The sequence below is a fragment of the Lissotriton vulgaris genome, chromosome 4_1 (genome assembly GCF_964263255.1).
Source record: "Lissotriton vulgaris chromosome 4_1, aLisVul1.2, whole genome shotgun sequence".
Classification (NCBI taxonomy): domain Eukaryota; kingdom Metazoa; phylum Chordata; class Amphibia; order Caudata; family Salamandridae; genus Lissotriton; species Lissotriton vulgaris.
In genome coordinates this window covers 1,134,379,931-1,134,393,154 of record NC_141691.1, presented here as the reverse complement: position 1 = coordinate 1,134,393,154, position 13,224 = coordinate 1,134,379,931, and positions in this window count along the sequence as shown.

Sequence of the window (13,224 nt, the reverse complement as noted above, 5' to 3'; positions counted from 1 at the left end):
ATACTCAAGTTGGGGCCACACCGTCTTTCATCCTTCAGATCCCGTTACTGATGTTATAGATTTGAGCAGCGGCAACAATAAGGATGAGACAATTTGTCTCGTGGTCCTCGGCTTTTCTTTGTGAGAGACCCCAGGGCTTGTGAAAGTTGGATTGTTTCAGTTTATTCAAAACCTCATTTTGGCTGTCAATGAGCCCTGGGTCGTGCGTGGCACTTTCAGCCAGTATCGAGTATTAGTAAATGCGAGACTACAGGTCCCAGAATGCAAAGAACTACCTGATTAAAAACGAAAGCTGGCTGATGGATCCATGGCCGCTATAAACCATGCAGTAGGCCTATATTTTGGGGGACAAAACACCACTGCAACACTACCTGCATTGTGTTTTAGAAGAACTGCAGTCTGTGCAGCAGCTGCAAGATCTATGCAGGCCTCAGAAGAGAGCCTTCCCAGACTGAGGCGTGGCAGGAACAGAGTTAATAACCGGAAGTGGAGTGCGTTTCTAGAAATGGCTCCAAAATATGTTGAGACAAACACAAGAAATGCAGCTAGTCTTCTTTTCAGGTATAGCTATTTTACTGTTTAATGTCTTCCTAAACAATGACTGAGCATTTGAACATCCAGCTTCCAGCCCCCAGCTAATAGCTCATCAGAAAATAAACCTTGTGATATCTGACATGAAACAGGTGAGCCATTCTTCAAAACATTTTAAAAATCCCACTAATTAAAAACAAGACCAGGGCTCACCTGCTGCAAGATTGACGTGTTCAAAAGAACCCGACGGGAATCCAAAATTAACCCTGCACTCCCCGGGCCAATGTCAGGTTTAACTATGCTGCAAATTAGATTTTCTTACAGTGCAATATTTTCCCACGGTTCTGACAAAAGATTTATGAAGAACTCTCATGTTTCCCAGTTCCATGTATGAGTAGCTAATCCAGCCCAGTTTTGTTCATAGAATTTTGGGGTTTGTAGTTGATTCTCAAAGACAACTGTTACTGTTGTAGAGCTCACACATTTGCTGGAACAAAAACCCTTCTAAAGTCAGTTGACTGACTACGTAAGTTATGGACTCAGGAAATATGATCACTCTAAGGTTTTCTTCTCGGGGTCAGGGATCAGAAGTTCAAATAGGTCAAAATCCTGCAGGGTGTATGAAATTATAAACCTGTTGGCGTGAGAGCTGTTAGGGTGCCAAATAGGTTTTGGTTGTTAAATTACTGACCAAGCCAGGCCCGGTTCTAGCGGGTGGGCCGGGTGGGCCAGGCCCACCCAAACATGAGCCTGGCCCACCCAAACAGGATCCTTGGCCCTCGCAGTGAGGGATTGAAGGCAGGCGCCTTTGGGATCTAAGTGCTCCAACCCTCCCCCGTCGCGGGTGTCAGCACGGGCCGAGGGGCGCACACAGACAGTTTTAGAGATGATCGCAGCCGCACCCGAGAACATCACAGGTCTTTAAAAGACCATTTAAATGTTAACGAGGCTTTGTTTATTTTTTCACCCCTTCGTCTCTGCATGGCGAAAGACGATAAATCCTTTCTTTGACAAAGGGTAACCTTTGCCTACTGTCCTGCTGCTTTGATATTTCTTTTTCAGTGCAGCCAGGAGAAAAGAAGTTCGTTTATTCCTAGTCACCTTTCCTGACCCTTGTGGCGGCTTATCACATCAGGCTGTGACACAAAGATTGACTAATGTAGTAGGTAAGAGAGTGTGTTACTATATATTTTTCTTTTTAAAATCTGCACAGGCCCAGCGGGACACATACTTTGTGTGTGCTTCATGTATACAGTTTTTATCATTATCAAGGCCGATGCAGGACAACAATAAGACAATTTAAAATGCCCAGATAACGCTGGTGATTAATGATCCTGCTGGAGAGCAATCATTTGTCTGTTAGTAGTTCTCAAATGCAGACGAACTGTATTTTATGTGGATAGCTCCAGGGCTTTGAGTGGGATGAAAAAACTGGGGGGGTCTCTCAAAGGGACGTGGCGAATTTAATTGAGGACGTGGCTTAAAAACTACGTTAAAAATCTGTGTTTAGCAGTGTGCGGCCCGACTTGTATTTTGCTGTTTCTGTCGTTGCATCCAGGTATTTGATACAATAAGTAACATCAAACCTACAAGTCAGGACTATTGGCTTTGTCAATGGTTTTTAGTTGCATAAGATAAATAATAGCAACTATGGCTTGTATATAATATTGCAAAAGGCTCCACTTAAAGCACTGGTGACATCAAAACAATGTTGCTGCTCCTGAGTTTCAATAAGAGAAGGGAAATCCGGAGAGACAATTACTCTCTTTAAAGGATTTCCCTTCCCCCTACAACGCTCACCTGGCATGACATCATGCCATAACATTCCACTTGTGAGTAGTGTGAGCAGGGTACACCGATGTGCCTGCTGTCTCGAAACAGGTCTCTATCAGGCTATGTTTTGTGCCCTGGCACTTTTTTCCAGACTGTAGTGACAGCAGACTGCTGTCACTGCAGTTCAGAAAAAAACGGACTACCTGTGACCAGCGCACAAAATACGAGCCCCGATAGACACCCTCTTCGAGGCCCCTTAAAAAAAACTGCCAGTGCTCAGACCCAGTGAGACCCGGCCCACTTAAAGCCCTGGATAGCTCAGTGGGTTACTGTCTTTGTCACAGAGATCCTTGTGTTACTTGCAGTTCAGAAGTTACAATCCTAACATAGGACAGTAACCAATGAACTGTCATCAAAGAGCTACATACAAACCTGAATGGTAGAGTTAGAACTTCCCTTGGTTGGTTTTGTGATATAGTTAGAACTTGCCCAGTCTTTTATTATTCTAATGTTGTTAAAATTAGTATGTTTGGGCAGATATACATTTTTATCAGTGAAGCTGACCCCCATGGAATACTCTTTAAATCCTAAGGTTGTGTTTCCCCAGACCAAACCCTCTAAAAATATACTGCCCACCAGTATGGATGACATGTGATTCATACACCTTGTAATCCTCATTGGCTTATGTGACGTTCCCTATAGACTGATTTACATACTTGTATGATTCATTGTATCTGTATAATGTGTGCGTTGTGTAAAGTACTGACACACTACACTGATATGAGTAGCGATATACAACAAATGAAAGGCATATGAGAAAGGGGCTACATAGAGATAAGGGGCACTGTTGGAGCGTGGCAGTGAGGGAATCTGAGGAGGAGGTAGTGGGAGGGGCTATGGAGCGATGAGGGGCACTGGTGGAGGGTGGCATTGAGGGAATCTGAAGAGGTGGTCAATAGGGGGAGGGGCTATTGGGAGATGAGGGGCACTTGTGGCGTGTGGCTTTGAGGGAATCCAAGGAGGGGCCATTGGGATATAAGGGGCACTATTGGAAGGTGGGAGTAAAGGTATTTACAGAGAAAGAGGTTATTGACACAGCACCAAAAGACTTTCCTATCAGTGCTGAAGCCGGCCTTTCTGTTTTTGTTTATTTAATCATCAGTTGGGTCATAAGGGCTACTGTGGAAAATACTTTAAAATACGTGCTAATTATCTTTACTGCTATATTCAATGTTTTCAGTTAGAAGGTGATTTTCCTAATGTTTTTACCGGGAAAAATGAAAGTGGAGCCAGATGGTGCCTGATATGGGGCTGGGGCCCAAGGTCATGTGTGAGATAAGGTGCACTGTAGAGGAGTAGAGGATAATCAAGCCTGTAAAGGAGTGCGCTGCAGAGTCAGGCATCAGGTGGAGGTAGTAATGAAGAGGGATTCTCCCTGAAGGCTCACACAGAGGGAGCCCGAGAAGTATCACTTGCCTGATACTCCCACCTCAGAAACCTCCTCTTCCCATCAAAGGAACATTACATGCAAAAACACTTTTTGAGAGTGATCACATTTAGAAAGAGATTTGGGAAAGAGTGCATTTTACTGGGCCTTGTAAGACTAACAAGAGATAAAGGAGGGCCCTGAAGCAGGCATGCCTAGACATATATGCAAAAAATCGAGCTCGCAGTGGCCCACCCAAATGCACCCTTGGCCCACCCAATTAAAAATTCCTGGAACCGGGCCTGGACCAAGCATTGTTTGTTGAGCATTTTTCTTTTGGTTTGATATTCTGAAAGTTACTTTGTATTCAATGGTGCTCTCGTTTTGCATGATTGGACAACAGTAGTACAGCCCAGTCCAACCTTCCCCATGGAAACTGATATTGCTGCAGATCGAAACCTGGGGCTGCTTATAGGACCTACCCCTACTTTTTTACTATTGATAAGGAAATCACAGGTGAACAATAATACAGGGAATATTTAATAGGAAAAGACCTATTGACATTTACCATTTTCCTGTGCCACTTGCTCACCTATTGCCATTGTAAATGACAATACCATTTATTTATGTTTTAAAAAAAATGTCATGAGAAATGCCAATAGCTCTACCTTTAATAATACCGAGACCATTGCATTGTAAATGCTTGTTTTTAAAGGAATGAAACAAAGAGTTTTCGCGTCATGCTGTTTGCTTATTTGCATCTCATTGATGCTGGGACCGAAGAGATTACTATCTTGGCCTGGTTTCATTTCTCAGCTGGCACATCAAGCTGACACTTCACAGTGTACCAGACTTTCTGTCTTCTTGTCTTTTTCATTCTTTAACATCTTATTCCCAATTGAAGGGTAATGCAAAGTGGCTGTGTGCGCGTTGTATGCACCCGGTTAAAAAACACTTATGTTATGGTGTACATCGGTGCAGCGCATTATGCAGCCCCACAGTTCTTCCCTGTCCTTCTATGAAATCATCTAAAATGGCACGTCATGTACTGACTTCGTTAGGCTAGTAGGATGAATTAAGTGCTGTAAATATTTAAACAAATTAGAATAATTAGCGATCGTAAAATGTGTACACATGTCGCATGGCAGTGCATTTTCACAAAACTAAACGTTTTTATTTACAAGCCAGTTCCTTTTTATAGGGAATACATGTTTATGCTTTGATGCACTTTCATTCCCAATAAATAACATGCCGTGGATGCCATGTACCAAATGCCATTTGCGTGCGTGAACTTTGCATGTTTTCCAATGTGATACTTGATGCAGTCACGAATAAAGAGTTTTTAAAAAAAACCAATAAAAGTGGCCTCATTTATATTCAGGTGTGGTTCACCACTGTCTGGTGACTAATGTACCTGCTGAAGTGAGATGCGAGTTTTGAATCGTCTAAGGTAGCAAGCTGAGGGCATACTGAAAAACCGTGAAGAGCACGATTGTCTCAACGTACTATAAACTTATTTTGACTTGTACTTAAGTGGTTGTCTATTTACTTACTTATATACTATTGCTCGACCTCTTCTGACGTGTCTGTAATGCTTACCTTTTGTCCTGAATTTTGACCTCTAGTCCTGAATTTTTGTCCTGAATTTTGACCCTTTGTCCTGAATTTTTACACTCACTGTCCTGAATTTGCACCCATGCCAGTTGGTCACCCTACTCCTTGCAGCGAGCTCTCCGTGAGCCCTTCTGCTCCCTTCAGCGCCACCCTAGCATTACGCCCCGCAAGCGCTGCTCTATTTCCTGCCCCAGCCTCAGTAGTGGCTCTCGTTTTCCCACCGCGGGCTGTTTTGGGAGGCATGTCAACGTACAGCGGCGCCCAAAAACAATTAATACTGGCCCCAGCTGCCAAATCACCAACCGCTCTCTTGTTCCAGCCACAGCCACAAATATGCCCCCACTCAGCTGCTCTGGCCACCTACACCGGGCTCGCCGCTTTCCAACTCCTCGCTGCAGCTGGAGCTTCAGCACACCCGCCAAGCAGCCCTGCCGAAGCCGCCCCCACTCATGGGCGTAGGAAGTGTGGGGGACACGGGGGACATATCCCTCCCAGATTTTCTAGTGGGGGGACAAGGGTGGGGGGTACGAGGGGACGAAATAACTTGCCCTCTCTCTCCTATTAGTTGCTGGGCCATTGACACGTAAAAATCACTAGTGCTTTGACGTGCCAATGGCCCTGTACTTAACCTGTGTGACTTTACCTTTTGTGTGCTGCAAAGCTCTAGGAATCATTTCACACCTCGTTCTCGCTACCACGGCTGCCTGCAGTCTGCACTTCAGGACAAAGGGAGAGAAGTCGTTTGTTTATTGCTGTCTGCATCCTGCCCTTCCCCAGCACCGACCTGACCTTATTCACGCTACCTGCGCAATTCAGTCACTCAAAGGCTACTGTTCTGCTTAAATGTTTATTTTAAGCAGTTGAAACTCACCCTGGAACATTAAAACAAATTAGCATTAGTCGTAGTCTAAGCACGCATCTGGGTTACGTTGTGACAGATGTGTTAGTCTGTCCTAATACTTACACAAATAATTGAAATACCACTATTTTGACTTATTTTTTTTTACAGCGCTACTCAACCCCATCCCGGGTGTTGGAGCGCTGTACATCACTCATACACATTATACTTTAACAATAAAACATATGTGTAAATCCTTTTACAGGATGTGTTCCATAAGATAGTGAGCGTTAAAAGGTGTAGGAGTCACATGTGCTTTAATTAATAGGTTACGGTGCAATATTCGAAAGATTACAATGTATGAAACGCAAGCACTTAAAGGATCTCTTTGTTAAATGCAGTTCCCCACTTACCCAGCGACATAAACAAAAAATCTATCATCTGTGTGTCACATGATGTGCTCTGTGGGAGACATATTAACCCTCTATGCCACTCTGATTATAAACTGGAACTAGACAAAATCCTTGTCTCTCCAGCAAGTGCATTAACCTCCAGAATTATCTCACCATTATTTCCTCAGATTTACTGGATACATATTGATCTCAGCAGCAGGTCCCTTAGCCCCATGAGATATTTTAAAATGAAAACTTAGTAACCCATTAAGCAGAACAGATGTACTGCCACATTTCTCCTTGTCGATTTCTTTCTGGCAGAGTTTGAATTAATAAATGTCTAAGTGGAGGCCAAGATCTTGCGCCGGTGTTGCATCACTTTTTTTGACCCAGCTCCAACGCAAAATCTTATTTGTTAAATATTGTAATACGCTCACATGTACTCATGATAGAACCACTTAACGTATGAGAGGTCATAGAATCTGATGTCATTTTTTGTGATATCACTTCCTGCGAGGTCATGTGCGATGTCACACACTGTGATGTCACTTACAATGACACATAAAAATCCTTCAAAATAATCAGGTAAGTAGCACAAATATACACTGGTTTCCATGGGGAGACCAAACCATAAACTAAGAAAGTGGAATGCGAACTACAAAGGACAATAGAACTTGAATCAGAAGACTCAGAGTTGCTAGGGAGACAAGGAACCACCCAAGGTAAGTACCCAGGAACCCCACAGAGGTTGTGGGCAAAGTGGAAACACAGCTGCATGCCCAATGAAAGTCAATGGAGAAGTCGCAGTTGCAATTTTAAAGAAGGACCCTTCCCAGAGAACCCCGGAGAGACCCTTTGTAAGACTGGAGGTTGGAGATGCCCCGGGAACCAGGTTACTTGCACCAGAAAAGCCAGGTGCATAGGGGTGATGTGACGTTGGAACCTACCTTAGACAAAAATGGAAGACTCCAAAGATGATACCTCCGGGGAAGGCTGTGAAGGAGTCCAGTGAAATCCAAGAGTGGATTTTTGAGGAAGAGAACCTGCAACTAGAGGTGAGAGTCTATGCCACTCAGAAGGGGAAACGGCCATTACAACGAAGCCTTTACAACGAAATCGTTAACCACGCATGCAGTACAACGCATGCGTGGTTAACACGAAAGCCTTTACCACGCATACCTGTACTACGAGGTTTGTAGTAAAGGTATATGTGGTAAAGGTAAAAAAAAAAAAGGGGGGGGCTTGGGAGGGGGTCTCCCCCCCAAAAAGAAACTCACCTGGAGTCACGTCGGGTATCAGCGTCGTTTAAGAGAAAACGGAAAATAAACTTCCGCTTTCTCTTAACGACTATGACGTCACCACGCTAGTAATTGTGGAAAATGTTATGCGTGGTGAACGAATTCCGTTGTAACGCATGCGTGGTAAAGGCATTCGTTGCAACGGAATTCGTTGTAACGTCATATATTCGGTAGAGTGCACCCCAAATACCCGACTGGCACCCCATAGACCAGTGTTTTGGAAAAACACATGTCATTCATCATGACAACACATACTTTAATTCAGCGCAAGTTGTCTTGGCTACAAATGATGCCAATGTTGTTAACTTATAAAAGCTACAATGCAGTAATAGAAATCTAGTCATGCCCCAATTCACTAGACATCTACTAACTAAACATCTCGCCTGCACAACTCACCTCTCCGTCGATGCCACCAAACTGACCTGAAGCTTGGGGGAGGCACCGATCCGGAGAAAATATAGGTTTAAATACCACAACTGAAAACTAGAAAGGGGACTACTTTTCTTTCTTGTCAACCCTGCCTATTACCAGCTTTGAATGAGATTTAATCTCACCTGTTGACAAAAGCCGTCAAACCAAATCAAAACGGAGTGACAATGTAAAACAACTCCGGGTCAAACTGTGCCAGGCTCCAGCTCGCTATAAACATTGCAAAACCGGCATTCAGATCAATGCGCGGGACTACATAATGACGTCATCAGTGCCCGTTCTGTAGTTCGAACCGCGCGCATACTCAGAATGGTGCTTAATCGATCAATACGCTGTCACCATATCTATGCCTCCTTACTGGAAAAGTCCTTTATATTTAGTGTCACCCATTGCTAACTCTACCCAGCAGCTCGTAGTGACAAGCTTGGAGGGGGAAAAAAACTAAACAAATAGAAAATAGAACCAGAACTACAGGATGACTCAAAATCGGACATCTTTGTAGTTCTGGACATATGAGTTACTCTCTGGTTGGTGTAGTAGGTTAGAAGAGTATGTTGCCAAAACCCCTGATGTAAACAATTAGGACATGATTAAGTCTTACTGTGAGAGTGTCCTAAGGCATTGCGGTCTCATTACAGACATGCTATGCTGAAGCACTAGATCTTAAAGACATGTCTGCGACGGATCACACTCTTACCACTATATGAAGTACAGACTCAGTATATAGAAAAAGGCAACTCATTACATGTGGTATCTCCATATCTATTAAGGAGAACTACAGAGCATACCAAGGTATCTGATCATTGAGTCCCGCTGTATCCGAAGAAAGCTTATAAATCCATTTTTGCTCTCTCCGGAAGAGATATTTAGAAACATTCTTCACATGGGAAGGTATGAAGGGCTTCTCCAAGACTGTCCATGCAAATTCTGATTCACCATGTTGTTTCTCGAGAAAATGTTTGGTTAACTGCGTCATAGATTTTTTGCAGCGAAACGAGCTCTTATGCTCCAGCATGCGTATTCGCACCTTGCGAGTGGTCATTCCTACATACTGAAAGGAGCCAGGACAGGTCAATAAATAAATAAGGTGATCACTATTGCAATTGCTAAAGTGAGTTTGTAACCAGGGCTTGTCAGTGCCTATATCTATCTCAGTAGAATGTTTGGTTTGTGGACAGATAGAACAATTCCCACAGGTGTATATATGGGAGTATTGTGGTCACATGGTTGTGTGGAACAACACTTGAGAGCCTGTGGACAGTTGGAGGGATCGTTTGGGGACTGCCCCACCCCTGCTGTACTTACAGCTTAAATATTTACTACTGTCCCCGGTTAGCCATAGTCTTTGAGCTGTGGTGACAAGTGGGCAGAAGTGAGTGTTTTTTTGAGTTTGTAGTGTGTTCTTTCCAGTTAGCCGATCAGCACTGTGCCCGGACAACAAGGTAACACCTCTTTCCCTTTCAATATTCTACACATTCGTTATGGCAAAGGAGCAAGAATACACAGGACATATGCAGTGTGCTGAACCTCTGATACTAGAGCCTGGAGTAGTGGAACACATTTGGCCTTATTTACAATGAGGCTGGGCCACCGGATCGTCCCTTTTTTGCAATGCTCCAGGTCCTGTTCCATATTTACCAGGAAGGACTAGGCCACTTTGCGTTGCTTAATATGGCCTTGTAAATATTGTTCCCTCTAACACAGTTTTCTACCTTAAAGGAGCGTGCAATGGGTGTTGCTGGGGGCGTTCCCAGCAACACCCATGTCTTTTTGACACTCCCAGATTTACGAGGAATCTTAACTCTGAGGCAGCGCCAAAAACGTACGCCTCCCCAGGGGCACACACAGAAAGAGGATAAAGCCTCTTCTGATTCTTTTTGAGCAGGAAGGTTTCCCTTCCTGCCAAACAACAATTATTCCTGCAAAGCCGGCAGCCTTGCACAAAGGTGCCTGCGTTGGCACATGGCAGTCCATTGTGCGCCAGTGCAGGGGAAAGGGACAGGAATGAACCATATCTCATAGATACGGTACAGTCCTGCCCTTTTCTTTTGCAGTAGAGCAGCGCAGCAAGAACGCTTGCAGCAAAATCTTGTAAATAAGGCCCATTGTATTTCAACTTCCATCTGGTATTACTCTTATTTCTGAAATTCTTTATTGTATATAGAAAAATATAATTTTACATACATGGAAGAGGCTTATACATGAGTGGAAAGAAGAAAAGAGAGAAAAGAAGAGAGAGGGGGGGGGGGGGGGGCATTACATACTCTTGAGATCGTTCGCCAGTTCGTGGTCTCATAGTCCAAAAGTCTCATAGTCTGGTAGTCCATATTGCGCCCATTGGTATACCTTGGCGTTTGTTGTCAGGCGGCTTGCTCCCCGCGCCACCCCGGGGGACAGTAGAGAGAGGTCTAGGTTATAGGTTATAGGTTGAGTAGGAGATGTGCTCGGTGCTCTGTTGGCACTAGCCTATTTCGGCCTGTGGCCCCAGATGTTCATGGCGGCTTGTGTGATGATGACAGGTAGTGATCTAATGATCCCCACATGGTCGACTGTTTGTGCGTCTTCGGTGTGTATTTTGCTGTTATGTTGTCCGCCCCCCTCAGGAACGTGACCCAGTTGAGCCACGCCTGTGGAGACGCCTTTGATGTGTCCTTCCAGTTAGTTAGGACGACTTTGACTGCGGCTGTCAGCATGAGATCTATGAGGTCCCTGTCCTCCGTTTTTGTGATCGCCTGGGATGTAAACCCTAGTGCTAGGCCTGTGAGGTCTGTTTGTATGTCTGTGCCTGTGATCTCGTGGATAAGTGTTCTGATCTTCCCCCAGAAGTCCTTGATTTTTGGGCATTTTAGTAAAAGGTGTTCTAAGTCTCCCCTTTCTTCATCACAGTTCCAGCACGCGTCGCTGTCTCTAATGCCTACAGTGGCTAAGCGAGCTGGTGTCCAGTATGCCTTATGTATCAGCCAGAATTTTGTCTGGTTCAGCGTGGCCGTTATTTTTTTCCGACTGGTGGACCTCCATAGCTCTGCTCTGGCTTCCTCACTGAGTGCTTGACCTGCTGCCTCCCCCCAGAAGTTCATGACCTTGTCATTGAGTCTGGTGTGTTTGGGGCTTAGGATCTTGTAAAGGTGTGCTACCTGGTGTCCCAGTGTGTTCAGACTGTTAGCCAGCTGTATTATCGAGGGTGTCTGGGTGTTGAGGTTAGCCTTCCTTATTGCGACCTTTATCTTCAGGAAGTTGTATAGTTCTACGCTCTCTAGGTTGTACTCTCCTTTCAGGGTGTCAAATGTTACGTCGGCGCCCTTTTTCTTAAAGTCATTGGCTGTGGATATGCCTTGGCTGTACCAGTCATGCATGTCTAAGACCTTACCCCTGTATTTTAGGGATGGGTTGTGCCAGATTGATTCGAAAGGCCCCCTTTTGATGCTCGTATTTAGCAGTTTGTCAATCTTGAGCAGAGCTCGTTTTGTGTTCCTGAGTATCGGGTTATCTTTTATTGCCGGGTGTTTGGTGGCCGTGAGGAGGGTGATGGGTTTCATGCCGTTTAGCAACCCTTGTTCTAATGTTAGCCATGCCGGGGTGTAGTCCTGTCTTGGGTCATCTGGTATTACTCTAACAGTAACAAGAGACTTAGCGGAGCCGCTGCTGGTGGCACACAACAACAAGACATGCCAATGTGACAGCATCTTGTTCATGTACCAACGTAGAGAAAGTTGTTGGGGTGTTCGAGCAGCAAGTCTGTTGGATCCCTTTGTGAAGGTACTACGCTTGGTGATTCACAAAGCGTTGTGTGCGCAAATACTATGAAAGCATAGTGCATGCATGGTGTTGCACACAACTAAACTTGCAGTGTTTGGAGAAAACATTAAAGCGGTAGTAGTAAAAAAAATACTTTTTTTCATGGATTACTCATCTCTCACCAAGTGTCATTTATTAAAGTGTTGTAATTATTTAAAGATTCAGTTACTGTGCCAATTGTTTAGTATTTTATAACTCCTCTCTATGTCTTTAAATACCTGGTGAACCTCACATGGAATGGAAAATGTGGTTTATTGTATGTATGCTGAAATGCTAGAGAATGTACACTACAATAGAAGCTCTTTCTGCTAAGACATTGCAGAGGTGGCACTGCACTTAAAGAATTTGAAAATGAGCCTGTCTTAGAAACATAAAGTAGTCAGGGACATGATGAGTTTGAAGTAGTTGTCAAACAAATGGAAATACACCATGAACAGATTGTATTCCAGGAAGTAGGGAATCGATGAACCCAATAAGGGCTCTTTCTGCCCTTAGGTCACTTATCTTGTCTTCCGATTTTGAACAAAAAAGAAACCTAAGTCGTTAGACACCAAATTTTGTTCAAGAATGATTATGGATTGGCACAGATCTTCGGTTTAATGCTGCCATAAGCATTGCAAGATGCATTAAAAAAATCGACAGGTTTTGCTTCAACTGCAGAAAAGCGTCGCCATCCACCCTGGTCACAAAAACAGCTGAAGCTTGCTCTAGGGATAAATTTAACCCCGGTGCAGTGCTTATTGTACGTGATGGGAATAAGAATAGTAATAAAGGTGTTCCTTCAGATGCTTCTATTCACATGGCTAAGAGGCACTTACATAAAAGTGACATGTATAAAAGATGTTTGGAATGGTGCACCAGTGATGTTTTGCTTGTCCAATGTTATAAAGATAATGAGTCGGCAATGTGTTCATTTTTGTGATCAGCTTTATAGAGTTAATTCAAGTTAAATAGCATCATCCAGCCAACGTGTTTCGTTCAGATTGTTGCTTGAACTTCATCAGGGCTATTGAGAATAAATGAAGAATAGGATATCCAATGGAGTCATAAGCCTCCTAAAATAAAGGGCCTGGTACCTGTGTGGTAGTCTAGTACCTCAAACGAATCAATAAAACACATTGGTATTGA